Raw genomic sequence first — 23,173 nt, 5'->3', positions numbered from 1 at the left:
CTTCCCTTGTTTATTTCCTGCAGTCTAATACTGTGAGGAAGGCCACCCACGAGACACTCGTTTGAACATGTTTTCATAAAAGCTGGTATTGGTGTATTTTTTTCTTTATTCAATTTTCTTCAAAGATTAGAAAAATCTATGTTTACATGAAAGCATTTCATTTGTCTTCATTTGATATTAATTATTTTTCTGTTTACTTTAGGTTTACCTCCCAGACTGAAAACAGTTTTCCTTGTTTCACAAATTAACTAGCGGCTCATGCAGTATATGGAAATAACATAAAGAGCAAAGTGTTTGAGGTCCGACGAACCCTGAACTGTAATCAGACAGACTCTGCATGTCAGCTGTTGTAGCTATTTTGAGCCTCAATGATTCATCAGAGGCCGTTTGGAGGTCTGGTGTGACTAGATGTGTCACACACCACTAATTGTCAGTCTGGCCTATTGGCTACTAAGCTTTGACCAACCCCTGAGCTCTTGAAGAAACCTGGGAATAGGTGCGAACACAGCCACATCTAGATCTAGAGAACTGTGGTGTAACATAAGAAAACAAATGAAATGCAGTAAAGGACAATTTATCATGATTAATAAGAGTATTAAACAGACATTAAAAGACAGCCTATGAACTGTTCTCACTGCTGCCGTCTGGTAGACGATAAACGACCATCCAGAAAGGAACCAGACTCTGACAGTTTCCTCCCCCAGGCCATCCAGCTTCTCAACAAACAACTTTAATATCAGTTGACCATTGATGAAATGATCACACCAATGTTTTCTATAGCCATTTTATCCTCACTTAACTTAATGAACACTCTCACCCACACTCTTAGCTACTTTATATCTAGACTATAACAATGTTGGCATTCTTGTATTTTTTTTATAGTTATGTGTTATTTTTTGTATACTTTTTGCTATTTGCTTTTTTATTGCTTGTGTTTCGTATTCATATATACACACACACACGCACGCACACACACACACACACACACACACACACACACACACACACACACACACACACACACACACACACACACACACACACACACACGCACACACACACACGAAGAATGTGATGGTCAAACATACTGACAATGCATACACCATCTTGCATGTAACATCAGCATGATATGTTTGGTCAAAGTTGATAACAGATAATACAATCGCCTGGTCTTTTTTACATATTTACAACACTTCCATTTTGACATTTCACATTTTACTGGCATGTTCTAGGCCACTCATGTATCTTGAAAATCAATTAAATCACATAATGCTATCAATTGGCTTTAAATAATTGGGATGTGTTAGACATTCCTGCAGAATGTAGGATGTCCTTCGACCTACACAGGTGCATGTACTTCAGAAAGTGCGCGCGCGAACTGTAGGGAAGCATCATACAGTATTTCTAGACCTCGCACCGCCTTCAGTCTCCCACACAGCCGGGGAGAGATAGGAGCAGCCCATACAATAGCGCATCCCCCTGAAAACCCACGTCATGATATTTTTGCGTAACATAATGTTAAATCTTCAACGTTAATCTTGTGATAAGAGTACGAGTCACGGGAAAGCAAAGACAATTCAACACGCTGTCTGTTCGCGTAACGTCGCGGCAGCTAAAAGGGTTCAAAAAACAGAATCTGCTACTGCAACGAAAGCGACTGAAGTTCATCATATCTGCAATCCGCATGCTTTTACGAAGATTAAAAGAGTGATTGAGGTGAGTATTGTTTCCTACCGTCATGCATACTGTAATAGGCATTCAACAAGAGAAGTTGATTTTTACTCGCTTACATCTTGAAAATGCTTGACAACATTGAAAATACTACTGTGATGTCGGGTTAGCTTGGCCAAGCCTTGTGCAGATGAGAGAAGAATCCCGTTCCCAATGCAACTTGATTTATATTCCTTGTTTTAAAGAGGGCTTTGCAGTCCAAATGTTGTCTGAAAGCAAGCAAGCAAGCATCTGCGCCAACAGATCCAAAACACGCTACAACTTTACCTACAACATTTGCATTTGCAACCATTGCATTTATCGTTATGGACCACATTACAATCGTAACACGCAGCGGGTTTATTGGAATATACTGTCCATTTGGGTTATACGTTAAATGGTGTTGTATAACATAAACAAAAGTGAAATGTAGGAACTATGGTCTAGATGTAACCTCCAAGCCGCTCTAGTAGATTATCCTTTAGTCTAGAACATCCCATGTCCTGGGGTGAGAGTGACAGCTCCATGGCTCATCTAAAAAGCCCATGGCCAAACTACAGCTCATTACAGCTGAAACAGCTTTGGATTCTGTCAGCTGGAGACTGACTGTCTCATTACAGGTCACTGAGAGGGGCAACTCCCCCTATCCAACTCAACTTGTAACAATGAGCTTTAAATGGAATGTATTTATTTTCATTGATTGATTCTATCAAAACAACCATACATCAGGCACACAAAAATAACTGTCATTCAGTTGTGTACATTTGACAGGGTTGCTTTGTGTTCAATTATTATAAGACTAATATTCACATATCATTACAGTATAATCGTCACACTATTGACTGTCACTGCAATTACAGTGACTGGTATGAACATTTTGACCAGATCTCAAATTAAGTTGATTCTCTTGAATTGTTAAGATGCCAAAGCGTAATCCAACTTGACAATGTTTTAGTTCAAAGTTTAGTTCTAACTTTTCATGCCCCTAGTGCTGGACTTGTTACTCACTTTCAGCTAATCATTTAATTTCAATTAATTTCTAATTATAGGGTAAAAATGCATCTAATCCTATTTGACTCCAATTTCATGACATTCCTCATAATTTAGCGTGGAAAATGTATTGACATTTTGATTGCATTTAATTGTAGACTGACCATCAGAAATTGGTCACCTTTTACCCCCGCAAGTGTTCCAGTTGAACTGATAGCTCCTGCTGTATTGTCATTACAAGAGATGGAGCAGGTCTAGGTGAAATATGTGGCTGCTCCAAGATTGGCTCACGGTGGCGACCTGAAGTGTTATCAGAATGTCTGTGACAGTGAAAATCCACTGAACCTGTCTCTACTGTAGAAAAGGACTGGGTTGACTTTGTGCTATGTTAAGCTTGATTACAGTAAATTGAGTGTGCCAAAATTAGCTGTGGCAATACTTTTAGCCATCCAGGCATGGATCCAGCTCTCATCTCTGGTGAATCAGAGGTGCTCTGATGGCGCAGTGTAGCCGTCAGATGCTTAGCTGGTTCAGTGAGCATCATGCTGATGCAAGGATTGAATTTCACATTTTTATGGAAGGAAAGAGGCATCTCAAGTACCAAAGCCAGTTTAAAACTCCCTTAGTAACATGCTTTCAGTTGAAACTTTTGAGCTTTCCTCAACAACAAAAAATCCTTAGTGTCCGCATTAGGCTACATTTGTTGTAAATGTGAGAAGGTGTAATTTCCTGACAGAGTATAATAGCATCTCTGATAACTCTGTAATCATACATGGTAATGATTAGGGATGGATCAAAATGATTGGCCGGTACAATATTAATATTAAATTAAGACTACAGGTTCATAGCAACAAAAAAAAATCTGCCTATTCATACCCTTTGTACGTCCAGTTTGTAATCAGCTTTTGAATTATGTTATTGAACAGATTTAATTTAACATCATTTTTTTTTACCAATTTTGTAACATTCAGCTTTTTGGGTTTATCTCTAACTTGTCCTTTCTTCAAAGAGAACATACTTTTTCCTCTAAAGGAGGATGGTTCTCCTGCATATTAGTGCTCGATGTACCACTTTTGGAGCAAAGATGTACTGTTGAGGATTTTCAGAGAAAGAATGGAGTCAGTTGTCAAAGTTTCATTGAGCTTTGTCTTGACGTGCATGAAGAGTACAGACAAGCAGGTATCAATGCTACCTTAACATTCTCTCATTATACATCCAATTTAAAACCCAGCAAAGGTACTCCACACATCCGGCTATAGCAATGTCTTAGAGTAGGTGAAGGGAAGTAGCATTCAAATGTTAAGACAGAACAGATAAAAAAACTGAACAAAGTGCTCACTATTACAGCAAATATTCATAGTTCACCATCATGTGAGTGGCAATTAACTTGTTTTTTAGGGGGAAAGCACAGCATGTACAGTAAGAAAAGAACACATCTGAAAACATTTCAGACAGTGGATTCCTCTGCTCATTGTACATTCTTTACAATCCTAATCTGACAAAGATCACAACACATTGTACATTTTAATGGTCCCCTCCAGTGTACATTTTTTTCTGACAATACCATCCAAACAAGTAAAGACACAAACACAAACACTAAAGATGTATCATCTGTGTATGTATTTTTACAGTGTAATTATTCCAGTTTCAGCAATAGCCGGACCCTTCATATTTGACAAAATAGCTTTCTGGTGATAAGTGAATACTACATTAACCATTCAAAATAAAGTAAATTGAGTAGTAATATAATGATTGGTAAATCTACAGAAAGGCACTTTGCAAGTAACCTTGTGAGACAGCAGGATTTGCGAGATCATGACCTCGTGAGAATCCGTCTTGGCAAGCTTCCAAGTTATTTGTTTCTGCCTGAAACCCCAATGGTTTGAACCAATTTGGAACTATTGGTGGCTGCGGGTGTTGTGGAAGTTAGCCTATAATAGACAGTGATAGACAGATGGTTCATCCAATCACATGCCAAGTATTTTTTGAAAGTGCCTGCCTTTTCCTAACAGTTTACAATGTCGACTTCCCAGGTGGGTGGGAAAAATTGTTGTGTAACAAACTTTATTTTCAAAATGTCTACATAATTCAGAGATTATTCTCAAAACACAGGGGTTCTTTTTTCTTTTTGCATAGTTGTAATACTCTTTCATAACTATAAGTATGACTAGGAAAGGAAAGGAAAGAATGGAAAGAAAGTTGTAAGACTATGACCTTTTTATTTGGGGATGTATCATAACAATCAATGCACTGATGTATCGGTTAACTATTAACATTATCACATATTACTAACGTTAATGTAATTTTTCCAGAAATTGTGTAGGTATTTCTTCCGTTTTCTTTTTCTTCCAATATTGCATTTTGTGTTTGAGTGCCTCTAAGTGTTTATCAGCTTGTGAAGCTGGTTTTTATTCCACAGTTTGACATCAAAACTGGTTTCATGATATCCCTTGACAGGCAATTAACTAGAGACATTTACCAGACATTCCAACAGGGAGTGATAATTAGATGTCGGTTATGTAGTAAACCGTAAATGTGATCGAATTTGAGTCAATACGAATAGGCTCTATAAAAACATGGAGAGTTCCTTCACCTCTCCTCTTGTTCAGTTAGGCTTATAAGTGTTACCATATAAATGACTTCTCATTTACACTTTTCTGGCAGTAATGCGGTTGATGGCTAGATAGTTAACATTGACCCTACAGTTGAGTATAAAATATTAGTTCTTGGATGTTGGCAGATATCTCATGCTACACATTTATGTTTAATTTTGATAACGTACGGTAAACATTTTTTTGTCACGCAACATGTCCTATATAGTGCACCATGCCCTCCAAGTCGTTCTCTTAATTACCATTATTTCAGCCATCAAATCTCCATGCCTATGTGAGTGGATATTTATGCAAAGGAAATAATCTATCCAAGAGTAATTAAACTCACTAATAGCCTGATGTTTGTTCTCTTGCTGTGTGCTCCTAGATTTTTTTATTTAACAGCATGCTGACTTGTTTTTGCACAATACCTTTGTAATTGGTAGACATAGTTTAACTTATTTAGCAATTTTATGTCTTTTTGCCCGTCGAGAGGAGCCAGTTGAGGTGGCTCAGGAATCTCAGAATCAGAATTGGTTTTATTCACCCCCTCCCTGGTGAGGTGTTCTGGGCACGTCCCACTGGGAAGAGGACCCGGGGAAGACCCAGGACACGCTGGAGGGACTATGTCTCTCGGCTGGCCTGGGAACGCCTCGGGGTCCCCCAGGAAGAGCTGGTGAAAGTGGCCGGGGAAAGGGAAGTCTGGGCCTCCCTGCTCAGGTTGCTGCCCACGCGACCCGACCCCCGGACAAGTGGCAGATGACGGACGGACAGATGTATTTTTGTTACTGTGCCAAAACCCTGATATAAATAAAAAATACATCCAACATACAATGCTTTTAAAAGGACAACCATTTTGTCAACGTGAATAGTGTATAGTGCATATAAACAAGATCAATAAAAACATCCACGTATTCCTGCAAAGTTCAACCTCCCCTATACAAAGTTTTGTTTGTGTAATCTCTCTAATGATGACAGGAATCTGTGAGTGTATGTGTGTATACAAATTTGAATGGGTTTAGTTTCCCACGACAGAGATGGGGACTCGAGTCTGAGACTTGGACATTAAGTTGCACTTAAATCGCACAAACAGTGACTTCAGACTTGACTTGCGACTCGACCAAAAAGACTTCAGACTCTGACTCAAACTTCGAGACTCGTCAACAACCTGTTTTCATGCAAAATCTAAATTCATTTAAATCTAAATGTATTCATGTATTTCTATTTTCTTGAATTGGAGTATATACGTTGGGGAAACGTATGACGAGCTGGGGTAGCTCGGTTGGCGAAAAACTATGTCCTAAGAGGAACTGTTCGGACCAATCAAATTGTCAGGGCGGGCTTTATACAATGATGGACAGATGATCAACAGTAATGTAATCAACCACGTCACCAAAGAGCGCTTGGGTTTTCAACAAACAACATATTACGTTGCTCTAATTGGTTGTAGGTCCATCCCATTTAGCAAAGAGGCATTTTCCGGGTTCGGTTGAAACACGCCCCATACTCACAGCCCAACGGAGCGGTTTCAGACTCATATTCTGACTAGAATTATGAGTAGGTCAGGTTACATGTTCCCTGCCTTTTGCCATAATGTGCAACGTAACGCATGCGCTATGCCTATATGTGCGCGCACTCACATCAAAAAATGCATTGAAAATGGCAACACCAAGTCCTCTCTGGGTTGTGCCTTTTGTCATTAGTTTTGCTTTTAACAACTTTGTAAACAGTGGCATGTTACATTCAAGGTGTGTGGCACCAAGATAAATTATGCCGGATCAACAACATCGAACTTGGTAACAAGCTAACCATTGCAAAGTGTTGGGCTAATGCTTGGAACAGGCAAATTATCTTCATAGTTGTACCTTGGCTGCAGTGCCCACATTTTATTTCAGAAAGGGTTGGTGTATTGACTTTCAATACCAATGTCTCCCTCAAACTTTCTTCACATCTCACTCTGTCAGTCAGGTACTATATCTAAATATATCAAACATAAAAATCCCTAGAGAGAAGTATTAAAGGAAAACATTACACTGTAAATGCTGCTCTTATGAATTGCAATTGGATGTGTTCAAAATGCACTCCGTAGTGGATGCATTATGTCTTTCAGCTTTCTGGGGACTAGGATATTGGCATCTACATGAAAGAGCTGCAGAAAAAGATGTCAATAGAATTGCTTCCATCTTTAGATTCTGGCTATGGTAAAGTAGCTTCGCCCAGGGGGTCACAAGAATGAAAGTCAACAGCCCACACTGAGGACTGAGTCTTCCCTTTTCCCACATGGCCATTGCAAATGACAATAGCACATTACAAAAGCACAAATGCATGGATGTCCACGTGTTAAAATTGCACAGATAGCAACCAAGGTCTGTTGAGAATTTTGACGAGTTGGTTGTTGTCTTTGATCAGATCTATTATCTCACTCCAAATGCCCTCCAAAGTCACAGTATAGAAGTGTCAAGGATTCAAAGCCAAAAAATGAAATATGCATCACTGAAAAGTAAACGAAGAACAAAAGAAAAACTGTCAGTCAAGAAGGATGGAATGGGTACTTTACTAAACATCCACTATCCATCCTTTGCCCATATTGGCTCTCTTTAACCAGCTGTTTACAGGGTTACCATTATTGCGTCATAAAGTACGGGTAGAGCACAAAGGTTGACGTGGCAGATGTGTACCAGAAGGCACAGGGATTGTTGTTCCCCTGCTGGACCTTACATGCTTCAGAATGTACTTGCAACAATGAGGCCCTTGTCCAATGCAGACACAGCTTGCAATGAAAAAGGCCACTGAGGTACAATATGAAAACCTTGTTTTCCCTCTCCCAACATCACCAATAAAATACAAATTCTGTTAATATCTGACACTATTTGTGTTTTCGTGACAAGTAATATTTCCACTAATACGTGAACTTTACCAAAGTGAAAATGCAACTAAAATTGACAACAACACTAAATGACTTTGGAGGACAATTCAAATGGTTGGATGATGCACCTACTACCTATTGTCACCAATTCATGACAGGCATTGTAGACAAATCTGGTGCTCAAACAAAGAAAGTAATATATAGTTTTTTTTGTTCCTGGGAAACAGCTGATAAATAGATGAGCACCTTTATTGCTGTCATGTGCACATTTAGGGATAAGCAATGGAGCAGATCAAGTAAACTTTGTGTTAGGCCTTGACACTGTTGGCTGTGGCATTTGTAGATAATGTCAACACATAACCTTGGCTGGTTGTACAGTACATTCTTTACATCAATGATTTGGAAAATCTGTTTTAATCCAAGGCTGGCAGCAGTTTTGTGTCCACATTTTACCTTACAGTTGCAAAGGATGATATATAGTAAATTGATAAACAGCAAAAGAGAGAAGACAAACTATAAAACTGTACATAACATATGATATCTATGATAATGGACTGATCTTGGCCATAGTAGTTTTTAGTAGTAGTTTTTTTCAGGCCTGACTACCCTACATTAGAAGCTCCAGTAGCCTTCCGAGAAACAATTATTTTTACCAATTATTTCCTCCTCTGAGACAAAGAGCAGTGAAATTGCATTGGATATTGACGAAACTGTGTGATGTTCCTATGAATGCTCTTGCTGTCAGGTTATTGATGTGAAGTCTACACAGAGCCTTGTAGAAATAAAGGAGGGCGATTATAGGCCTAGTTTAAAAAAGAACCATGAAAGTCACAAAACTGAATTGTGAAGCCCAGTTGAGAAAATATATGATGCGTCAATAATGGATTGACATTAAAATTGAAATTGCCTGAACTCATTTAAAATTGTTTATTGGAAACCATTTCTGAATAAAGATAACTAAATATATAGTATTTGATAATTCCATTGTATTGTGGTGGCTTGTCCAGGAAGGAGGAGGGACATGAGACAATCTTTGATTCCGAAACTGCCATAAATGAGCAAAACTGGTTCAGACGGGAAACACTTGTGTTAGTTGGCAATCCTGTAAAATCATATTTACTCCTTGTCGCACCGTTGTCACGTGACAGGGAGATAACTAACACGTAAAATAAATCTATAACATAAAATATTTTGTTGTGGTGCTCCTTACTTTAAGTAAAAACGTTAATTTCAAGCCCTGCAAGGTGTCCTCAACATCATTGGTAGAGAGCTCAGATATCCATCATTCCTCCTGACAGACTGAGTAAAGACAGAACCAAGGGTGGAGGCTGGGGTGGTGAGGGGATGACAATGGGAAAATGATGAGCATTGTTATGCACTTACTTAGCGCCAATGTCAAAAGAGCTTGAGTTCCAGGTCTAAAATAGACCAACCTGTTAACAATGGTGACTGATGGTTAATATTCACCCATCTAAAATCTGCATTAAAGTTTAGAACGTAAAGATTAAGTTTAATTGGTTATGTAAAGTTGGATAGAACGGTGGACCAGTCACTGTGGCTTTAAATACCCTTTCCTTTTACCTTTTGCTTTCTTTTACTGATAAATTGCAAAATTAAGATACTGTAGGACTGCCTACTGAAGATGATGGTATAACATTTTACTGTGGTGGAATATTTAGGATGTGAGAACTTATAAAAGCGCTTTTTGATTGGTTTTAAAATTGAAATTACTAATTATTTATTGAGTTCATATTTTATTTGTTATTAGCAATCAGATTTGAAGGGAAGTGGCCACAGAATTATGAGGACTGTCTTTTTTCCAAACTCTTCTCATCAGATACATGTCCTAATTCACAGATGGGGTTTTGAGTGAGCGCTGTGTTGTTTCTTTAAGACAGAAAATCTGGAGTGGAGGAGGGAGAAACAATGGAGAGCCAATGAGGAGGTGACTGCACAGAAACAGATTGTGACACTTTGGTAAGGAGAGTTGGGCTGTGCAAGAGCGGGAGATGAGAGGGGAAGGGGGGGGGGAGTGAACGATGGCGACAACGCTAAAGAGAGAGAGAGAGCGAGGGGAAACAAAAAACAACAAGGCAACCGAAGATCATTGTGATAAGTGTTTACGGCACTTTTTGGAAAGCCAATTATCGGTTTCTGTTTGAGTCATGAAAATCCTTTAGAATAGTGGCGCGCATACAGAGCGTTGGCAGGTTTTCTCTCACACAGAGACAGGCTGACAGGGACGTGTGTGGTAGGCAGGGAGGAATGTCTGTCCCTTGGATTGATTGGTACAATACGTCCAATGTTGTTCATACCCAGAACAACCAACTTGCTGTGAGCATGGCATTCTATGTTGTTGTTTTTTTGCATTCCTAGTCTGTCAATCTCTCTCTCTCTCTCTCTCTCTCTCTCTCTCTCTCTCTCTCTCTCTCTCTCTCTCTCTCTCTCTCTCTCTCTCTCTCTCTCTCTCTCTCTCTCTCTCTCTTTCTCTCTCTTTCTCTCTCTCTCTCTCTCTCTCTCTCTCTCTCTCTCTCTCTCTCTCTCTCTCATTCCCTGTCTCATTCTAAACCTCTCCATTTCCAAAATTTCTGTTTCTTCTGTGTCTTTCTGCTGCTCACTCTCCCGGCCATCTTGTACAGTATGTCTCTCATTCTTGCTGTAACTGTCTCCCATCCATGTCGACTCTGTTCCTATCTTTCGCCTCCTCTCTCCCTGCATGCTGGCGTAGCAGTGAGTTGCTTCCCGCCTGGTGCATGCAGGATCTGTCAAAATGTCTGTGGTCTGGCGGAAGTGACACATTTTAAAGGAGGCAGCCCATGCTGCTGCAGACAAAGCTGCTGTGATGAGCTGTTTTCCATAATAAACACATTTTCAGTCATACCTGAAAGACCCCCAAATCTCATACCCTCACAATATAGGCTAGTAATATGTGGCTACCGAGAACAGCTCAAGCCTTTTTTTATTTGACAATATAAGGCAGTAAATAATGATATTACCCCCCAAGAAAGTTAGTAGAATTGTTAAATACATTCTTACATTGTATGAAGGAGCAGAGGTAAAAACATTGGTGGCATTGTCAATGCTTGTGTCAGTGTAATGATTGCTTGGCATTACATAGGCCTACTGCTATTTCGCTATTTCAAAGTTGATCCACTGCATGCTGGCCTCAAGAATGGTGGGATTCTTGATACAGCCTGTAGATGGGACTAATTGAAGGGGGTCGTTGCCAAGATGTGGAGGGTCAGCTGATCTGCTTGGAGTTGAAGGAGATTTATGACCCCCCAGAACAAAGCCCTGTCTGCAGTGGGACTATAAACTATAAATCAGTAAGAACTGGGTCATGTTGGGTCAGTGCTCCTCTGCTCACTGTAAACTGGTTCTGTTTTTCAGGGGCAGTACATTTTACATGGTTTCATGAAAAACTGGTCTATCCACCCAATCTTCTTTACAGTGAGAGCAAATAACATCTTATGACATACATTATGTTACTATGCTTTGGCATTGCTTTATGAAACACCGTCAGCACATTTGTTTGGAATCCCGTCAATCAGTATCTATTTTATTTTAATTGACACAAGGTTGTCAATAGTATTCCCTACTGACTAACTTACCAGCTCACCTTAGTACACCCTCATATGAATAGTACAATGTGGGTAGTAGTACATTTAGTAAATTACCAGTACATTTATGGCCAGACACAGATAAATAATCTATGCCAAGCGTCGTTGCTGAGGAGAAAAGACGTATCTTTTTTTGTGTCAATAGTGTTGCTTAAAGAGGCATCGCTGTGTCTGGAAATCAATCGCATGCAAATTCCTACAGTGGAAAGGAAATGCCTCTAAACATCTGAAGTGCCTTAATGAAACTGCCACGGAACAGTTGGTATTTGTTGATGTAGTACTTAACATAACATGGATGATAATTTACTCATACATGGACAGTAAGCATGCTATATATCATGTCAGTGTAAATGTGAAAATTACATGTGAAATGTCCTTTTGGCGACAGTTAGTTCAGTCTCCTCCACTTGAGCTACAGTATAAACCATAGATTCATTTCATAATTCAGTCCCATAGTTTTTATTTTGTATATTTTTTTTCAATTCAAATGCTCCACAGAATGAGACGGCTTCAATGACCTTTCTAAGTTAAATGTTAATTTATACACTGTATGAAAAGAGATATGGTTACAGAATTTCAAGCACTCTGCAGCTCTGGTTGTTTATATGTGGATTATGTACAGTTCACTGGTTGATAAGCACCCATATTGTGAAGACCCAGTGGTTATGATTTGGTTATTGGTGGGTGAAGAATACAAATGGCCAAATCAACTCTGCTGGATATGATGTTATTAGCTGTAGATATTGCGGTCTGGTCTAGAGAGGTCGACTTAGAACAGTTAGTCATTCAGAGTGCACCAGGGAATGGCTCTAGACTTGGTTTTGAGGCCAGGGCTGTTAAGTACCATTATTATTTTATAATGCCCATCACAAAACCCTGATGTCTTTTTAAGATAGTACTAACTGCCCTGCAAATGAGAAGAAGAATAGGGTATGATTTGTTCTGTGGCTGTACAGTACACATGTATAAAAAGGATAAAAGTGACTGATTCATTTAAACATGGTTTTAGGTTATAATATTATAATATTGTATCAGTTGCTGTTTCTTTTCACTATATGCCTTCCTTGCAGCATAGGTTTTGTGCTTCTGTAGAAGAGTATGGTGCTAATTCCCATACATTCTCTTTCCTAATATAGCATGAATAGCTGAATAAAGCTTCCCTCACAACCTTGAATGTTTTATGAAAGGACCAACTAGGTGCTATTGATCACATATACTATTGTAAGAGACAGAAAATAGTTGTTGACATGTTATTGTTATTGCAACCAACCAAATTATGTCAGGAAACATTTTTCCCATGATGCTTATTAACAAAACTTACTTTATTTTCAAGGGTTCTTGAAGTCTTATTGTCCTGAGTAGTGTCTCTGCTTAAAATGCTATCCTTGATGATTCTCCTCCTACGTAAAGTAGTGCATCAAACTGAAGTAAGCCTCTTGGTCAACATGTCATTTTCCGATGAGGCTGTTTGGATTCAATCAAAAATGTTTTCTCTTAATCTTTAATCTTCACATCACTTTGAAACCATGGATAGGGCTTGATATACATTACTTTATTATCTATGTTTATGCTGTCCTGGGGTTAGGCTGTCTCAATGCTGTCCACTACAGCTTATTTTCTTTATCCGTGGCACTTTCTCCTTATTGTCTCCTGAGTGGGAAGGGAGTACAGTGGGACCAGGGAAGAATGCATGGGTGGTAAAGGCGAGTGCTGAGGTGGACTAGAGAGATTAGCTGGGAAATTGACACTGACAAATCTCATCCATTAAGACTTCATGGGAGGCAGGTAGAGGAAGAGGAGGAGGCAGGAGGAAGAAACCTTTGATTCCTGCCAGCACTATTTAAGAAAGCAAAACCAGCCGTGTCCACAGCTTGTGAGATAAAGAATCCAGGTGTACCGAGACTCTTCATCTGACTAATGTGTTTACAGCCAGAATAATGAATAGAGTGAAGGAAACAAGAGAGAGAGTAATTAATTTGAGCTGTTCATGCTAAATAACAAAGCAAATATGTGCAAAACTGTTTTATTTCCCGTTGGAGCTGGATTTTCTCTCTCGTCTCCTTTAATTAGGTACAACCAGCCTTCCTCAGAGGAGGACCTGGTTATTGTTCTGTCTGCAGTAGTTTTTTAGAAATGTTCTGAAGGTGCTTGTTATGACATTTTGTTAATTTGATGGTAAATATGAACTTCCACAAAACAAATCCCTCAATAATCCGCCAATATCTAAAAAAAGGCTGGGAGTTCACATAGGGTTCAGAAATTCATCATTTATAATATGTTGTAAACCCTTCCTCAAGAAACTCAAAGTTAAAATCAAGGAAGTTCTTCTTTTTGCCTCTTTGTTCTTTCGGTTTGTGGGGCATTGCACATGCATAACACTCACAACTGCTTAGCAAATACAGTGTTAATGGGGTGCAGTGATTCATCAACAATAATCAACATAACAGCAGAGTTTATTTTGCTTCAGTATATGTTGGGCCTGTCAACCTACCAAGGGCAGCAGAAACTTGTCCAGCAACATGTTTGTTGCCTGCCAGGGGCATGTTTTCAGAACACACTCTTCTATTTAGCCAATTATGTATTTTATAAGAAATTGCAAGGACAAATAGACACGTTTTCACCTCATTTAATGGTTGTTGTTCAAGTGAATTGTCCAATTAAAAAAACACATATTGGTTTCCCTACAGGTGGAACATTTCTGTTGGATTTTATAATTGCCAAATGTTGCTTATAAAACTGTTATTTTTCCAATTTCATTCAATGTACATAAACTAAATGAACAAGATATTAAATAAATGAGCCGTCTTGACAAAATAACCAAGTCCAATGTTCAGGGTGTACACTACCTGATTTATTTCAGACAATGAAGTCGTTTTCCTGAAAAGAAACCGTGCGCTCACTGTTGCTTAGCAACGTAGTAGTGCACGTAACTTGATATGCCTTGTGTCTTGCCAGGGAGACCTCCAGCTACATTGAAAGTTGTCTTCATTGTTATTTAATGATACGTTTGGCATATGGGAATGTCCTGCCTGTAAGGAAATTATGAGTTGCCGATGAAAAGGATTAAAAAGTAAAGGAGGCAGATTGTTGTAAATTGTCCCACTGTACTTTCTTTCTACCTGTTTTAAGAAACCTTATGTTGACATGAATCATGATGTCCACCCTCATTGATTCTATCCTTGTGTAGTGTATGTATATAGCCATATTTGTAATGATGAGGAAATAAAGTCCAATTCATAATGCGTGTGTGTTTTGGGGTTGGGGTAGGCTATGTGTTGTCGATGTGTGTGCATGTAAATGCTGTTTGCATATTCATAACCGAATGCCTATTAAGACAGTTTTTCACACAGACCATTAAATTCATCACACTTATATTTTTGGTGGTTCATCAACGAGACAAGCTGTTAAATATTCATGGTTGCCTCGTGTTCTTAAAATAAGACTCATTAGCACCCTCAGCCTTCCCAAGTCTTTTTTTCTTAGGAGTTGTCACAGTCAAAGTGAAACACAAATATGTTATTCATCTCTCAGAATATACTGCACATCTAATATTTTTTGTGTGGGTTGCAAACTTGCTTAAAATCTTTTGACAATCTGTCTTTTTAGGAAAAAAAATACTGGTTAAAAAGAAAACAAGATAAGATAAGACTTGTACTTCAGTACAAGTCCAAGCATCCTGGCACAGACACGTCAACTTTCGGGATCCTACATTGTACCGTTTGTTCAAAGTTCATAGCATGTACAGACCGCTCCTTTAACTCATTTGTGTTGCTTATAATTGCCATTCTTGAAAATATTCCTAAATATCTATCTTTTTTTACTTATAAATTTAGATATTTTGGGCATTTTACAGCTTTTTAGGGATTGGGACAATTAAAGATATGGTAGATGCAGGGAGAGAGAAGGGATGTCACGCAGGAAATGACTCGGGGCTGGAATCAAACCCTGGCCCCAGCGGTAAGGCCTTAGCCCACATGGTATGTGCTCTATTCAGTGAGCCACCGGCTGCACCAGAGTCTGCATATGGGTTTTGTAGTACATGTAGTTTATACATTATTCAAATTTCATGAGGAAACATCTTGGCGGACTACATTGACCCTAATGTGCTTTTTTGTTCAGTGGTACAGGGAACATCTGTAATTAATTTCAGATCTCACAGGCAAGTAGGGATTATCCCTTTTGTGTAAAGTGTATTTGCCACCTATGGGTTAATATCCCCCCCTACCATGGGTATATTGTAATGGTAACATTACCTATCTGCCATGTTTCAATATTATAACTTACCGTCAGAACAAAAATAAGATAAACAATCCTTTCAAAAACAAAAGTTTTTTTTACTATTTTCTGCTCGGACCACTAAAAACCTAAAAATAGCATAATAGCAGGGCAATAAAGCTTATCCGAGTCAGATCTGCCTCAACCTAAAACTGCTCAGCCACTGTGGAATTATGTATAAGACCACTCCAGACCTAAAATATTAACAATATTATTTGATCTGCAAAATATTTTTGTCTCTGTGGTCAAAGACAACATTTATTCAAAACCATGTAGCTACCTAGCAACACCTATAATAACAGCAGTGAGGTTACATAGGAACTGTTATGTAGTTGCACTGTCGTTTAGTGTTGCAAGTTGTTGATGCAAGCAAAATTGGTATGGGAAAGGTTAGCCTTTCCAAGAGTAAGTGGATGCTAACGTAGGAATTGTTTTAGTAACATAGTCTTCAAGTACTTCTTTACAACACTCACTTATGCCTTATATTCATATTCATTTTACAAATACCATACAGTACAGAATTGTGACGCTGACCTGAGGTGTGTCTCTCTGTTTGGTCTGATTTTTTTCAGAAATGTATGCTCAGCAGGGCGTTTTATCTCTTTTACTGGCCTGGTCCACCCATGGGCAAGCCATTAACGTCCACTTTATAACAGCTTTTATATTTTATGACCTACTTCATCAAACTTTCATAGTCTCTGCTTTGCTAGTCTCTGTTTTTAGAGCAAAGTTATGTCCAAATTGAGAGTTCTACCTGTATCTCTGAGTGATTGGCCCTGACTGAAGACTATATTTAGCAGTGCACCAGGAGAAAACACTTAATTCCTTTGACTATTGTTCATATTCAGCTTGGGCTAAAGCTGTGTGTCCAAGCCAATACTCCTTTTGACATTAAAGAAAGCATGGCACATTCAGATACATTTCATGGAACATCATCAGCACTGGAAAATTGTTTCATGAAGCTCTGTGTGATTGTAAGGAAGTTACAAAGCTGGGAGCTGCAGTTAGAGGGCAACAGGCCGGGTGCCAACAGAGTCTATGTTAGTGCTTTTTGCGGGCACGGCAGGCAACTGGCTGCTGTGCCAAACTACAGTGTGTCTGGGGTAATAGGCTGCCCTTAGATTGCTGGGGCCTGTCTAGGGTCTGGGAATGGAGATTAGCCTGTGCCCAGACTGATATGTAGCAGACAGGCCCACGTGCTGATAGAAAACTGGAAGGGAGGTAAGGCTGGGAAAAAGTGATAGGAAGGACCAATACTGCTCGAATGCCTGGTTATCCACATATTGGAAGGAGGAAGACACTGATACTACAGTTCGCATTGGAATTATTTAAGAGAAACACACTCTGGCATGGCTAGCTGATTTTCTGCATGGTGGTGAAGGCATCAATAGGGACAGTGTCTTTTTTTGAGATCCAAGAGGCACATATTGAGATAAACCTCATTGTTGATAATAGACACGCCTAGTTGGTTTGACGTTTTTCTTAAATCAGTAAAACGATATAGTTCACTTCAACGCAGTGTGAAATCGTGTGGTCAGCAAAATACCCAATCACTCTTGCTCTTCACTGCAATCATGATTTCCTTTTCTCCCATATATCCACCTGTCATTGCTTCCTGTGACTCGCTTGGCACGTTTATGTTATCATCACAACATTCCTGAGTAGGGTCACCCATAAATCTGAATAACGGTTTGAAATGAAAGGCCTTTATATTGTATGTGGCAGACGGGACATATAAAATAGAGACTTCCCTAAGGGAATGCAGGAGAATGGCTGTTAAATGATCTGGCCTCCTGCAGGACAAGGCAGCACTCAATCACTGGAGACAAGCCTAGCCCGGAGGGAATAAGGAAATATATTACGCCATTGAGAAGAGAGGAAGAAAATATGAGGCAAACAAGGTCCCCTCCGTTTCCTGTCATTCCTGCCATCCCCTTCCATCCTCCATCCCAATTAATTGTCTACTGTATGTGGAGTCATAACAGGGTTTATTACTGCCGCAAATGCTGTCCACAGCCAGAGACCTGCAGTTTCTGTCATGGGTGACATTATGAACCCAGTGAAAATGTGGCAATCAGGATCATTGATTGTGATTGTTTAATTGGGAGTGTTTTATGTTCAGCTGACGCCATCAGCCTGGCACTGTCACTTTTTTTCACTGTCGCAATAGTTGTGTGCTATACATGAAGTGATAAATGTGACGTGGGTTGATAACCAAAGGTGACAATTAAACAATACATAGAAATGCGAAAGCTTTAATATGTTTTTGTGGGTTTCACTCATGCAAGATTGCAGCTTAACTTTCAGATCCAGCCTGTTCTACACCTTTTAATTGCAACGTTGTTTTCCTGTTATGCCATGCTTTGTTTGAAAGCCCTGATTACAGAACTACTTTTTTCTTATTTTTTCCTTCCAGAAAAATGCATTAGCTCTCACAAGCAAGCAAACTCTGTTCTGCTATGCTCTTTTCTGCACTGTTTTAACCTTCTCTGCTCTTAGATCCTGTTCTCTGCATTAACGAGTCTTCTGTGTGGCATTGGGACCTGAGCTGATGATCTGTGATGGAATGATTAGTTCGACTTTTCGCAGGTCTTTCTGTTCCACCACCACACCACCTTTCGGTGTCACGCCACTGCTCTCTGCACTTTGGCTTCCCAAAGCGAGGCAACTTTTCCGCCTCCCAGTATCCAGCTGTGGGGTGATTGAAACAAGAGTGAGCTCTTGTCAAGGCTCCAGCCACCATGTAATTGAATTCTTCCACGTTTTGCAGGAGTGCACCAAAGCATAGCCCTGGAAAGAGAGTATATACACTCAGCACTCAAAGACAAAGCCCAGATTCACACACAACAAACACAGAGGGGTGTTTCCACATACTGCTTTTAGACGCAATATCGTTGCAATGCAAAACGGGAAATCAACCTTTGAAAAATACTCGAATGTTGGTTTGGAAAGTATGCCTCTTATGTTTCAGTGATCGGGTGCCTGGAGTCAAATCGCCTCTCCAATTATTTGTGGATAAGTACAGTAGACAAGTTTTGTATTCTGTTTTAGGATATTCTGTTGGCTTGAGCTGTGGAACTAGTGGTAGCATATGATGTTTACGCAACAGTATACATTTTTCTTAAAACTTCACTTTCTATTCAAAAAGACAGTTTGAAGTCAAAACTGGATTAAATTGTCAAGGCCGGTTTGAGGCATGGCACTTCTTGAAGTCTAAGAGGACGGACTGTCAAAGCCAGAACCAAAAAGCACTCCTCTTTGTGTGTAGTCACTGTGGATATATGTGTAATAAATGGAGCTCCCTTGGATATGGTTTCCATCTGAAGGTCAATGGGTTTAGCTTGAGTGCATCCCTTACTGCTTGGATCCCCAGGCATGTTGGTGCCAATTCACTCTACTAACGTCCTTTCCATCATACACAAAGGACAAGGCACTCAGATTCTCTGATTAGTATTTTCTTGCAACTATAAGATAGATTCAACACTTGTATCAGTACATCAGTACATTAGGCAACACAAAAGGTCTAAAGGATTGCCCACAGAGCCATATTTTGGACATTAGTTATATTTAATGTGCTACGCTGACGTGCACATTGTGATTCTGTTAAAGCAATTTATTGGTCTGGATGCCTTTTGTCAGAATCAAAGGTATGTTATCCAAACACCATATGTGTGCATACCACGTCAAAGTACCTAGCTCAACTCTGTGTTGCTCATGTCGCTTGCCAAGCCTTGGACAAGACGTTGGAACTAAATGTATTGAAGGGATTACATACCTTATTTGTGTACTTATGTACTTTTTTGAGCAGCCAAGTAATACATTGTGTTCCATAGTGATCAGATCAGATAAGTATGGTTTGCCAAAACATTGGCCGCTTCCACATAGATGGTCAAGGATAGAAACCAATGCTGTAATTAGAGTTGGTTTGGGCAGTCCCAGGGTCTTTAAAGGACTGGGTTATACACTGAGATGGCACCTAACAATTGTCAGCGCTATATAAATGGCTATAGTACAGATGAGCCTTCTGAGAAGCAAACCTTATCTTAGCCTTAGTAGTTTAAAAAGTGAAAGGAATTTACATCTCAACAGCCTTCAGAAAATAACACTAGTGGAGAAAGCAACTGAAACTGGGCCACTACAAAATAAGTAACACCGCTTGGCCCTCAGAATTGTCCCCGTCCCACCCACAGCTTTATATCATATGAGCCAGCAGTTACAAAAGTGTATTGATAACACCGGGAAATGAAAGCAGGAAGAGTAGGAAGAAATCGAGAGGGAGATAGTGACAGCCTATGGGCAGTGAATACCCTTGTAAAACCCGTTGTCTGCCTTGTCTAGTGGTGCCAAAAGCTGATTCCAGCAGCCTGTGCCACTTGAGCTCTCTGTAAAGCCTTGTTACAGTATGCCTCTTGGATTTTAGCCTGTAGTGTTGTTCCCTAGAAGACTGCTGAGCACGTACTGCTTTATAAAGAGCTCTACCAGTTATCCAGTGGGGTGGGGTGGGGTGGGAAAAAACACCTCAGAGCCCACCACAGCAGTTGGCGCTGGAGAGTACTTCATAGTGGAAATTGTTGACTCTGCAGAGCAAGATATTTTTCCTAGATAAGATTTTCCTAGATAATTTATCTGGGTTGGTTTCTATGATTTAAAAGATTCTGTTATTTTTCATTACCAGGGGTGGAAACTTTAGCCTATGTTTTAAGGTTTACAGTAAATAGGACCTATGCTGTATTGCTTAGAGATTTGAAACTTAATTGTAGGAAAAATCCAAACATTTAGCATGTCACAAATGTGTAGCATCACGCGGTAAGCCTACATTTACATAAAGCATTCGGTGGTATCATATTTCTGAGTGGCTTTTGTGAATGAAGTGGCATCATGGGAGACAATTTCATTTTGCTATCACACACACACTCCCCCACAAAGCCACGAGTATGTCCTTGTAATGCACACGCCAGTAATGGAGAATTTAATTGTCTGGGGAAGAGATAAACAAAAGAGATTACTGTGCGTTATTGGTTAACCTATAAAAGTGGCAAGTGTATTTATCAGTCTCTTAGCTGGCAGGCGCCAACATATAGTGACCTTCAATAGATCCTGGATCCTGTTTTATGATTTGACAAAACGCAGTCAACCTTTTGTAGTATAGCCTAGAGGTTTCTCTGGACATCTATTGTATGTAGACTAAAAGAAGCCTGTTGAAAAGTTGTTTCGGTAGCTTGATGTGTATCGAAAATTTAAAAATGTTCATTTCATATGAACATTATAGGATTTCATACTATGTCCTGGGACCTCAGACACTTTGTTTTAAAAGAAGGCTGCTTCAGGCCAGCTCCAGGTCCAGTTTTACAAATGTCAGACATGTTATTTATCGCTTCCATATTTAATGAGGACTCACCCTGAGAAACAGATGGTGCATTAGCTGTAATAAACTAAAGCTGACTTCAGTGATTTTGAGAGAGAATACAAAATTAAGCAGTTAAGCTTCACTGTTCAACATCACTGTTGAGGGGGGCGGGGTTGAAGGTTTTTAATGTGCAGAGTGCATGTTCTTGGCTGGTGGCAAACAGACCCCTTTAATAACTTTCGACAGCTTCGTATTGCCTCTGGAGAAGCTTTGTATATTGATGCAGAGAACAGACATTACTGTAAGCCCTGACCCCTTTGTTAGCGGCGCCAGCACTAAAGTTGCTGAGTGAGTGCTTCACATTGAACTCTGCTTTATTGTTACGCTCAGCAGAAGTGTTTCCAATGCACACATACAGGCTGAAGCATACAGTTTCATATTCACTTAAGTGTGTGTACACCTACACAGTCATTTATTGTACTAACAGACATAGCAAGGTGCACTGCACATCCGTGGTTATTCAAATTCACTTTGGAGTTACATCCTGCGTTATGGATGTTGCCCAGAACAAATCCATGTGACCCCGAACAAAATCATATTCATGTCATCTTCTGACAGAGGCAGAGATCAAGCCTTCATCTCAGCCTTCAAAATGACTATAAAGAACCCATATGGTTTACTATCATGCTCTCTGTAATGGCTTCAAAGGCTTGGCTAGGCAGATAATGTAACCAAGTTGTCATCCTACAACAATTATTATTTTTTTTGACGTTTTGCGAATTCTTCCGATAGCTTAACCTCAGCAGGGTACAGGGGATCGGTGTGTGCTGATGCTTCATGTCATCCTCCTGTCTCTATGGACCCCGAATGGGAAATGGTGGCAGCTGTTAATGGCAGAACGAGCGCTGACGCTCCCCGGTCTGCATCTAATGATAATGATTAGAGGAACGCAACAAAGACTTGTTTAGTTGGCACTAAATGTCTGTGCACAGTGGATTGAACACAGCTGAGTTCTAGAGGGCCTCTGGTAAACAACTCCAGGGGAGGGGGTCGCGGGAATGACATCCCAGTTCAGTGGTATGCTTACAGTTGCGAGAACATTGGTTTTCAACCTGACAGTCAGTATTAAAAAATGATTCAGTCCATCTTTACAATCCATGTTTTTTCTTACAGCACACAAAAACGTCCACAAAAGTTGTCAAGTTTATATGTTTACTGACCTCTGTTGACTTGATATCATTCAGTCATCTAAGGATTCCATTCAATCCCAGAGTACTTAAAGGCAGAGTCTGGTCCAAAGTATAACTCCAGCTACATCAGTTTGGATGAGTGATAGCTAATGAGGCAGTAGTAAGATACTGATGGGTTGCAGATTTCATGAAGGCAAGAAGTATGTACTGTAGCCAAATTCTATTAAATAGAAAAAAGAAAAAAATAAACAAAAATAAACTGCAAAGTGCTGCGGGAAACCCTGAAATGTAGTTACATTACATATAATAATACTATCTATAAACATTTGATATATTTCTGTTAAAGTTTTTACATTAATGCCAACATATTTTTTCACAAGTTCACTATTAAAATAAAGATACTGTTTACACATAAACCCTGAAAACCTTACTTTACTATGAACACATATGGGCCAAATGAAATGTAGAAATATGCACAGCCACAATATCGGCATTCTAACTTGTAGACAACAGGCTTTGAGAGGCATCCTCTGTCTGCTTGCTCAAATGCAAACATCACTGTTAAGAACTAGGGGGGAGGTCTT

The 23,173-nt window shown here is 39.6% G+C and overlaps 1 protein-coding gene across 4 annotated transcripts in view; it reads left to right on the top strand.

Annotated features, from left to right (window-relative positions):
* Positions 1-1,403: 1,403 nt before the first annotated feature.
* Positions 1,404-23,173, top strand: part of mgat4c (mgat4 family member C) — a 61,974-nt gene continuing 40,204 nt past the window's right edge. For 2 of the 4 annotated variants that reach the window (XM_084673144.1, XM_084673147.1), the window contains exons 1-2: positions 1,404-1,716; positions 10,052-10,134. The gene's annotated coding sequence lies outside the window, so the exon portion shown is untranslated. The remainder of the gene's footprint in view (positions 1,717-10,051; positions 10,135-23,173) is intronic. The other 2 variants (XM_084673145.1, XM_084673146.1) reach the window with 2 other exon arrangements.

The sequence above is a fragment of the Hypomesus nipponensis genome, chromosome 14 (genome assembly GCF_054491055.1).
Source record: "Hypomesus nipponensis isolate SF chromosome 14, ASM5449105v1, whole genome shotgun sequence".
Classification (NCBI taxonomy): domain Eukaryota; kingdom Metazoa; phylum Chordata; class Actinopteri; order Osmeriformes; family Osmeridae; genus Hypomesus; species Hypomesus nipponensis.
Note: the sequence above shows the minus strand (reverse complement) of the source record. Positions and strands in the feature narration are given on the sequence as shown.